Here is a 9532-nt window from a genome sequence, read left to right as displayed (position 1 = left end):
TGGGTTAAGTTTGCAGAAAGGGTTCAGCCCCACTTTGTTGCAGGCGTCTTGAGACTCTCCAAGTAATTTCTTCACAATCTTAGGTATTTTATCAGCATCAAGATCAACGTTGATGTATCGTTGGGGGTCTTCTAAACCGCCAGAATAATTGCACATTAGACCACTGCGGCGACTCAATGGTAAATCCTCCAGGTGACGCAAGATCGGGTTAGATCAACCCCGGTCAAACCATCAGCTAGCAAGGCTCTGAGCTTTGTATAAGCCAGGGCGGTTTCAGCATGCTCTTATGGAATAACCCAGCTAGGAACGTCAAAATCCATAGGAAGACGTTCAGGTCTATAACCCAGCAAGGGATTCTCCCCAGCTAGAGTTGTGTTTCTGCGGTAGAACCAAGTTTTTATCCATCCTTTGGGGTGACTTGGAAGGGTGACTAGAGGAAAGCAACCATCTCTCCGTCTCTGAATTAAGACTCCGCTGAGTTCTACATAAGGGCCATCGGTAAATTCTGTTTGGCAGTTGATATAGAAGAATTCTTTAAAGAGAGGATCGGTGGGTTCCATTTGAAGATACACCTCGCACACAACTTGAAATTGGCACATATTAGAGATGGAGTTTGGAGCAAGGTCTTGAGAATGAAGGTTAAAATAGCTTAAGACATCCCAAAAGAATTTTGACCCGGGTAGGTTAAAATATCTAGCGGGTTACGATCACAATGATGAGCCGCCAGACTGCATAAAGGCGTTTCATATTAAATGGAGGGTTTTCTAGATTTCTGCAATGGTGATGGATGGAATCCGATGAACTCAGACGAACTACCGAGCAAACTATATAGATCTAAGAAGGGAAGGATAGTGTACCTTGATGGCTGAGAAGGGCGGTGAGATTGTTCGACCAAGCTCCGGCGGAGGCAGGACGGCGTCGAGGTCCTAGACCGGTTGGCTCACGACAAGCGAATTGCGGCGGTGGCGGTCCGATGCGAAGGAGCTCGAGGAAGAAGAAGAGGCGAATGGGGGTGAGGTAAAAGATGAAAATAGGGGCCCGCATCTATTTATAAGATAAAGAAACCGAAGAGTAAATGGTAGGCGCGAGAAACAGGGGAGCATAGTAACTTTTGGAGGCCAAGACGCCTCGATTTTTGGGATAATTGGATATGCATAAAGATCATGTGTGATGTCATCTTGGGTTTCCCTTGATTATTGAACGTGACGTCGGCAATGAGGAGATATGAAAAATAACAAGTCTAGAAGTATTATAAGGTGGCATTTCATGACCCGAAGAAGATGAGGATCGGGCCAGAAGATAAGCCGCCTGGTTGAGTGCTGGAGATTGACATGAATAAATTCAAATCAATCTGGGGCCTAATGTTGGGGATATAACCCGCCATGTTTGGGTCAGGTCATCCAGATGTTGGAAATATGCCCTAGAGGCAATAATAAAATGGTTATTATTATATTTCCTTGTTCATGATAATTGTCTATTGTCCATGCTATAATTGTGTTATCCGGAAATCGTAATACATGTGTGAATACATAGACCACAACATGTCCCTAGTGAGCCTCTAGTTGACTAGCTCGTTGATCAATAGATGGTTACGGTCTCCTAACCATGGACATAGGATGTCATTGATAACGTGATCACATCATTAGGATAATGATGTGATGGACAAGACCCAATCCTAAGCATAGCACAAGATCGTGTAGTTCGTCTGCTAAAGCTTTTCTAATGTCAAGTATCTTTTCCTTAGACCATGAGATTGTGCAACTCCCGGATACCGTAAGGGTATTTTGGGTGTGCCAAACGTCACAACGTAACTGGGTGGCTATAAAGGTACACTACGGGTATCCCTGAAAGTATCTGTTGGGTTGGCACGAATCGAGACTGGGATTTGTCACTCCGTATGATGGAGAGGTATCTCTGGGCCCACTCGGTAAGACATCATCGTAATGGGCTCAATGTGACTAAGGGGTTGGTCACAGGATGATGTGTTACGGAACGAGTAAAGATACTTGCCGTAACGAGATTGAACAAGGTATCGGTATACCGACGATCGAATCTCGGGCAAGTGCTATACCGGTAGACAAAGGGAATCGTATACGGGATTGATTGAATCCTTGACATTGTGGTTCTTCCGACGAGATCATCGTGGAACATGTGGGAGCCAACATGGGTATCCAGATCCCGCTGTTGGTTATTGGCCGGAGAGATGTCTCGGTCATGTCTGCATAGTTCCCGAACCCGTAGGGTCTACACACTTAAGGTTCGGTGACGCTAGAGTTGTAATGGGAATTGTATGTGGTTACCGAAAGTTGTTCGGAGTCCCAGATGAGATCCCAGACGTCACGAGGAGTCCCTGAATGGTCCGGAGGTGAAGATTTATATATGGGAAGTCCAGTTTCAGTCACCGGAAAGGATTTGGGGTTTATCGGTATTATACCGGGACCACCAAAGGGGTTCCGGGGGTCCATCGGGAGGGTCCACCTGCCCCGAAGGACCTAATGGGTTGTAGTTGGGTGGGAACCATCCCTTTAGTAGGCTGGTGCCCCCCCCCCCCAAGGGCCCAAGGCGCCTAGGGTTGGAAACCCTAGGGGGCGCTGCCCTCCCCCCTCCCCGAGGGGCCGCCACTCCCCCCTCTAGATGGATCCAGGGGGCCGTCCCCCTCTCTCCTTCCCCTATAAATAGTGGGGGGTGCGAGGGCAACCGCACCCCTTCTCCTGGTGCAGCCCTCCCCCTTCCTACACCTTCTCCTCCTCCATAGCGCTTAGCGAAGCTCTGCCGGAGAACCACGAGCTCCACCGCCACCACGCCGTCGTGCTGCCGGAGCTCTCCCTCAACTTCTCCTTCCCCTTGCTGTATCAAGAAGGATGAAACATCCTCGGGCTGTACGTGTGTTGAACGTGGAGGCGCCGTTGTTCGGCGCTTAGATCGGAGTCAACCACGATCTGAATCGCGACGAGTACAACTCCTTCATCCGCGTTCTTGTAACGCTTCCGCATCGCGATCTTCAAAGGTATGAAAATGCACTCCCCTCTCATTGCTAGTAAACTCCATAGATTGATCTTGGTGATGTGTAGAAATTTTTTAATTTCTGCAACGATCCCCAACAGTGGCATCATGAGCTAGGTCTATGCGTAGTTTCTATGCACGAGTAGAACACAAGTTGTTGTGGGTGTCGATTTTGTCAATTTACTTGTTGTTACTAGTCTTATCTTGATTCGGCGGCATCGTGGGATGAATCGGCCCGGACCGACCTTACACGTACACTTACGTGAGACAGGTTCCACCGACTGACATGCACTAGTTGCATAAGGTGGCTAGCGGGTGTCTGTCTCTCCCACTTTAGTCGGATCGGATTCGATGAAAAGGGTCCTTATGAAGGGTAAATAGAAATTGGCATATCACGTTGTTGTTTTGGCGTAGGTAACAAATGTTCTTGCTAGAAACCTATAGCAGCCACGTAAAATTTGCAACAACAATTAGAGGACATCTAACTTGTTCTTGCAGCATATGCCTTGTGATGTGATATGGCCAAAAGGATGTGATGAATGATATATGTGATGTATGAGATTGATCATGTTCTTGTAATAGGAATCACAACTTGCATGTGGATGAGCATGACAACCGGCAGGAGCCATAGGAGTTGTCTTAATTTATTGTATGACCTGCGTGTCGATGAAAACGCCATGTAATTACTTTACTTTATTGCTAACCGTTAGCCATATTAGTAGAAGTAATAGTTGGCGAGACAACTTCATGAAGACACGCTGATGGAGATCATGGTGTCATGCCGGTGACGATGATGATCATGGCGCCCTGAAGATGGAGATTGAAAGGAGCAAAATGACATTGGCCATATCATGTAACTATTTGATTGCATGTGATGTTTATCATGTTTTACATCTTATTTGCTTAGAACAACGGTAGCTTAAATAAGATGATCCCTCGCAATAATTTCAAGAAAGTGTTCCCCCTAACTGTGCACGTTGCGAAGGTTCATTGTTTCAAAGCACCACGTGATGATCGGGTGTGATAGATTCTAACGTTCGAATACAACGGGTGTAAGCCAGATTTACACGCGCAATACACTTAGGTTGACTTGACGAGCCTAGCATGTACAGACATGGCCTCGGAACAGGAAGACCGAAAGGTCGAACATGAGTTGTATAGAAGATACGATCAACATGAAGATGTTCACCGATGATGACTAGTCCGTCTCACGTGATAATCGGACACGGCCTAGTTGACTCGGATCATGTATCACTTAGATGACTAGAGGGATGTTTATCTGAGTGGGAGTTCATTAAATAATTTGATTAGATGAACTTAATTATCATGAACATAGTCTAAAAAACTTTGCAATATGTCTTGTAGATCAAATGGCCCACACAATGTTGCCCTCAACTTCAACGCGTTTCTAGAGAAAACCAAGATAAAAGACGATGGTAGCAACTACACGGACTGGGTCCGTAACCTGAGCATTATCCTCATAGCTGCCAAGAAAGCATATGTCCTTGAAGCACCGCTAGGTGATGCACCTATTTTCCCAGCAACTCAAGACGTTATGAACGCCTGGTAGTCACATAGTGATGATTACTCCCTGGTTCAGTGCGGCATGCTTTACATCTTAGAACTAGGGCTCCAAAAGCATTTTGAGCAGCACGGAGCATATGAGATGTTCCAAGAGCTGAAAATGGTTTTCCAAGCTCATGCCCGGGTCGAGAGATATGAAGTCTCTGACAAGTTCTACAGTTGTAAGATGGAGGAGAATAGTTCTGTCAGCGAGCACATACTCAAAATGTCTGGGTTGCACAACCGCTTATCTCAGCTGGGAGTTAATCTCCCGGATGATGCGATCGTTGACAGAATCCTTCAGTCGCTCCCACCTAGCTACAAGAGCTTTGTGATGAACTTCAATATGCAGGGGATAGAAAATACCATTCCTGAGGTATATTCAATGCTGAAATCAGCGGAGGTGGAGATCAAAAAGGAACATCAAGTGTTGATGGTGAATAAAACCACTAAGTTCAAGAAAGGAAAGGGTAAGAAGAACTTCAAGAAGGATGGCAAGGGAGTTGCCGCGCCCAGTAAGCCAGTTGCCGGGAAGAAGCCAAAGCATGGACCCAAGCCTGAGACTGAGTGCTTTTATTGCAAGGGAAACGGTCACTGGAAGCGGAACTGCCCCAAGTACTTAGCAAATAAGAAGGCCGGCAATACCAAAGGTATATGTGATATACATGTTATTTATGTGTACCTAACCGGCGCTCGTAGTAGCTCCTGGGTATTTGATACCGGTGCTGTTGCTCATATTTGTAACTCAAAACAGGAGATGCGGAATAAGCGGAGATTGGCGAAGGACGAGGTGATGATGCGCGTCGGGAATGGTTCCAAGGTCGATGTGATCGTCGTCGGCACACTACCTCTACATTTACCTACGGGATTAGTTTTAAACATCAATAATTGTTATTTAGTACCAGCTTTGAGCATGAACATTGTATCTGGATCTCGTTTAATGTGAGATGGCTACTCATTTAAATCTGAGAATAATGGTTGTTCTATTTATATGAGAGACATGTTTTATGGTCATGCCTCGCTGGTCAATGGTTTATTCTTATTTAATCTCGAACGTGATGTTACACATATTCATAGTGTGAATGCCAAAAGATGTAAGGTTGATAGTGACAGTCCCACATACTTGTGGCACTGTCGCCTTGGTCACATTGGCGTCAAACGCATGAAGAAACTCCATGCAGATGGACTTTTGGAGTCTCTTGATTATGAATCATTTGACACATGCGAACCATGCCTCATGGTCAAAATGACCAAGACTCCGTTCTCCGGAACAATGGAGCGAGCAACCAACTTATTGGAAATCATACATACTGATGTGTGCGGTCCAATGAGCGTTGAGGCTCGCGGTGGTTATGTCTACTTAATGAATGAATTAAGTAGATATGGGTATGTCTACTTAATGAAACACAAGTCTGAGACCTTTGATAGGTTCAAGGAATTTCAGAGTGAGGTTAAGAATCAACGTGACAGGAAAATCAAGTTCTTACGATCAGATCGTGGGGGAGAATATTTGAGTCACGAATTTGGCACGCACTTAAGGAAATGTGGAATTGTTTCACAACTCACGCCGCCTGGAACACCTCAGTGTAATGGTGTGTCCGAACGTCGTAATCGCACTCTATTGGATATGGTGTGATCTATGATGTCTCTTACCGATCTACCACTATCATTTTGGGGTTATGCTATAGAGACTGCCGCATTCACTTTAAATAGGGCTCCGTCGAAATCCGTTGAGACGAAACCATATGAATTGTGGTTTGGGAAGAAACCTAAGCTGTCGTTTCTGAAAGTTTGGGGATGTGATGCTTATGTCAAGAAACTTTAACCTGAAAAGCTCGAGCCCAAATCGGAAAAATGCGTCTTCATAGGATACCCTAAGGAAACTATTGGGTATACCTTCTACCTCAGATCCGAAGGCAAGATCTCTGCTGCCAAGAATGGATCCTTTCTAGAGAAAGAGTTTCTCTCGAAAGAAGTAAGTGGGAGGAAAGTAGAACTTGATAAAGTATTGCCTCTTGAACCAGAGAGTAGCGCAGCTCAAAAAATGTTTCTATGGTGCCTGCACCGACTAGAGAGAAAGTTAATGATGATGATCATGAAACTTCAGATCAAGTTGCTACTGAAATTTGTAGGTTCACAAGGACACATTCTGCACCAGAGTGGTACGGCAACCCTGACCTGGAAATCATGTTGTTAGACAATGGTGAACCTTCGAACTATGAAGAAGCGATGGCGGGCCCGGATTCTGACAAATGGCTTGAAGCCATGAAATCCGAGATAGGATCCATGTATGAAAATGAAGTATGGACTTTGACTGACTTGCCCGATGATCGGCGAGGCATAGAAAATAAATGGATCTTTAAGAAGAAGACAGACGCGGATGGTAATGTAACCATCTATAAGGCTCGGCTTGTCACTAAGGGTTACCGACAAGTTCAAGGGGTTGACTACGATGAGACCTTCTCACCCGTAGCGAAGCTGAAGTCTGTCTGAATCATGTTAGCATTTGCCACATTCTATGATTATGAGATATGGCAAATGGACATCAAAACGACATTCCTTAATGGTTTCCTTAAGGAATAATTGTATATGATGCAGCCGGAAGGTTTTGTCGATCCTAAGAATGCTGACAAGGTATGCAAACTCCAACACTCGTTCTATGGGCTGGTGCAAGCATCTCGGAGTTGGAACATTCATTTTGATGAGATGATCAAAGCGTTTGGGTTTACATAGATTTATGGAGAAGCCTGTGTTTACAAGGAAGTGAGTGGAAGCTCTGTAGCATTTCTCATATTATATGTGGATGACATACTATTGATGGGAACTGATATAGAACTCTTGGAAAGCATAAAAGGCCTACTTGAATAAGTGTTTTTCAATGAAGGAGCTTGGAGAAGCTGCTTACATATTAGGCATCAAGATCTATAGAGATAGATTGAGACGCCTCATTGGTCTTTCACAAAGCACATACCTTGACAAGATATTGAAGAAGTTCAATATGGATCAGTCCAAGAAGGGGTTCTTGCCTGTATTGCAAGGTGTGAGATTGAGCACGGCTCAATGCCCGACCATGGCAGAAGATAGATAAAAGATGAGTGTCATCCCCTATGCCTCGGCCATAGGGTCTATTATGTATGCCATGCTATGTACCAGACCTGATGTAAACCTTGCCATAAGTTTGGTAGGAAGGTACCAAAGTAATCCCGACATGGAACACTAGACAGCAGTCAAGAATATCCTGAAGTACCTGAAAACGACTAAGGATATGTTTCTCATTTATGGAGGTGACGAAGAGCTCGTCGTAAAGAGTTACGTCGATGCTAGTTTCGACACAGATCTGGATGACTCCAAGTCACAAACCGGATATGTGTATATTTTGAATGGTGGGGCAGTCAGCTGGTGCGGTTGCAAGCAAAGCGTCGTGGCGGGATCTAATGTGAAGCGGAGTACATGGCAGCCTCGGAGGCAGCACATGAAGCAATCTAGATGAAGCAGTTCATTACCGACCTAGGAGTTATTCCCAATGCGTCGGGCCCGATGACTCTCTTCTGTGAAAACACTGGAGCTATTGCCCTTGCCAAGGAGCCCAGGTTTCACAAGAAGACCAGGCATATCAAGCGTTGCTTCAACTCCATTCGTGAAAATGTTCAAGATGGAGACATAGAGATTAGTAAAGTGCATACGGACCTGAATGTCGCAGATCCGTTGACTAAACCTCTTCCATGTGCAAAGCATGATCAACACCAGAACTCTATGGGCGTTCGATTCATCACAATGTAACTAGGTTATTGACTCTAGTGCAAGTGGGAGACTGTTGGAAATATGCCCTAGAGGCAATAATAAAATGGTTATTATTATATTTCCTTGTTCATGATAATTGTCTATTATTCATGCTATAATTGTGTTATCCGGAAATTGCAATACATGTGTGAATATATAGACCACAACATGTCCCTAGTGAGCCTCTAGTTGACTAGCTTGTTGATCAATAGATGGTTACAGTTTCCTAACCATGGACATAGGATGTCATTGATAACGGGATCACATCATTAGGATAATGATGTGATGGACAAGACCCAATCCTAAGCATAGCACAAGATCGTGTAGTTCGTCTGCTAAAGCTTTCATAATGTCAAGTATCTTTTCCTTAGACCATGAGATTGTCCAAACGTCACAACATAACTGGGTGGTTATAAAGGTACACTATGGGTATCCCCGAAAGTATATGTTGGGTTGGCAAGAATCGAGACTGGAATTTGTCACTCCGTATGATGGAGAGGTATCTCTGGGCCCACTCGGTAAGACATCATCGTAATTAGCTCAATGTGACTAAGGGATTGGTCACGGGATGATGTGTTACGGAACGAGTAAAGAGACTTGTCGTAACGAGATTGAACAAGGTATTGGTATACCAACGATCGAATCTCGGGCAAGTGCTATACCGGTAGACAAAGGGAATCGTATACGGGATTGATTGAATCCTTGACATCGTGGTTCATCCGATGAGATCATCGTGGAACATGTGGGAGCAAACATGGGTATCCAGATCCCGCAGCTGGTTATTGGCCGGAGAAATGTCTTGGTCATGTCTGCATAGTTCCCGAACCCATAGGGTCTACACACTCAAGGTTCGGTGATGCTAGAGTTGTAATGGGAATTGTATGTGGTTACCAAAAGTTGTTCGGAGTCCCGGATGAGATCCCGAACGTCACGATGAGTTCCGGAATGGTTCGGAGGTGAAGATTTATATATGGGAAGTCCAGTTTCAGTCACCGAAAAGGTTTCGGGGTTTATCGGTATTGTACCAGGACCACCGAAGGGGTTCCGGGGGTCCACCGGGAGGGTCCACCTGCCCCGAAGGACCTAACGGGTTGTAGTTGGGTGGGAACCAGCCCCTTAGTGGGCTGGTGCGCCCCCCAAGGGCCCAAGGCGCCTAGGGTTGGAAACCCTAGGGGGCCGCTGCCCC

Source organism: Triticum dicoccoides, chromosome 2A, assembly GCF_002162155.2.
Source record: "Triticum dicoccoides isolate Atlit2015 ecotype Zavitan chromosome 2A, WEW_v2.0, whole genome shotgun sequence".
NCBI lineage: Eukaryota > Viridiplantae > Streptophyta > Magnoliopsida > Poales > Poaceae > Triticum > Triticum dicoccoides.
The sequence above is the reverse complement of the archived record's forward strand: the minus strand, read 5'-3'. Positions refer to the sequence as shown.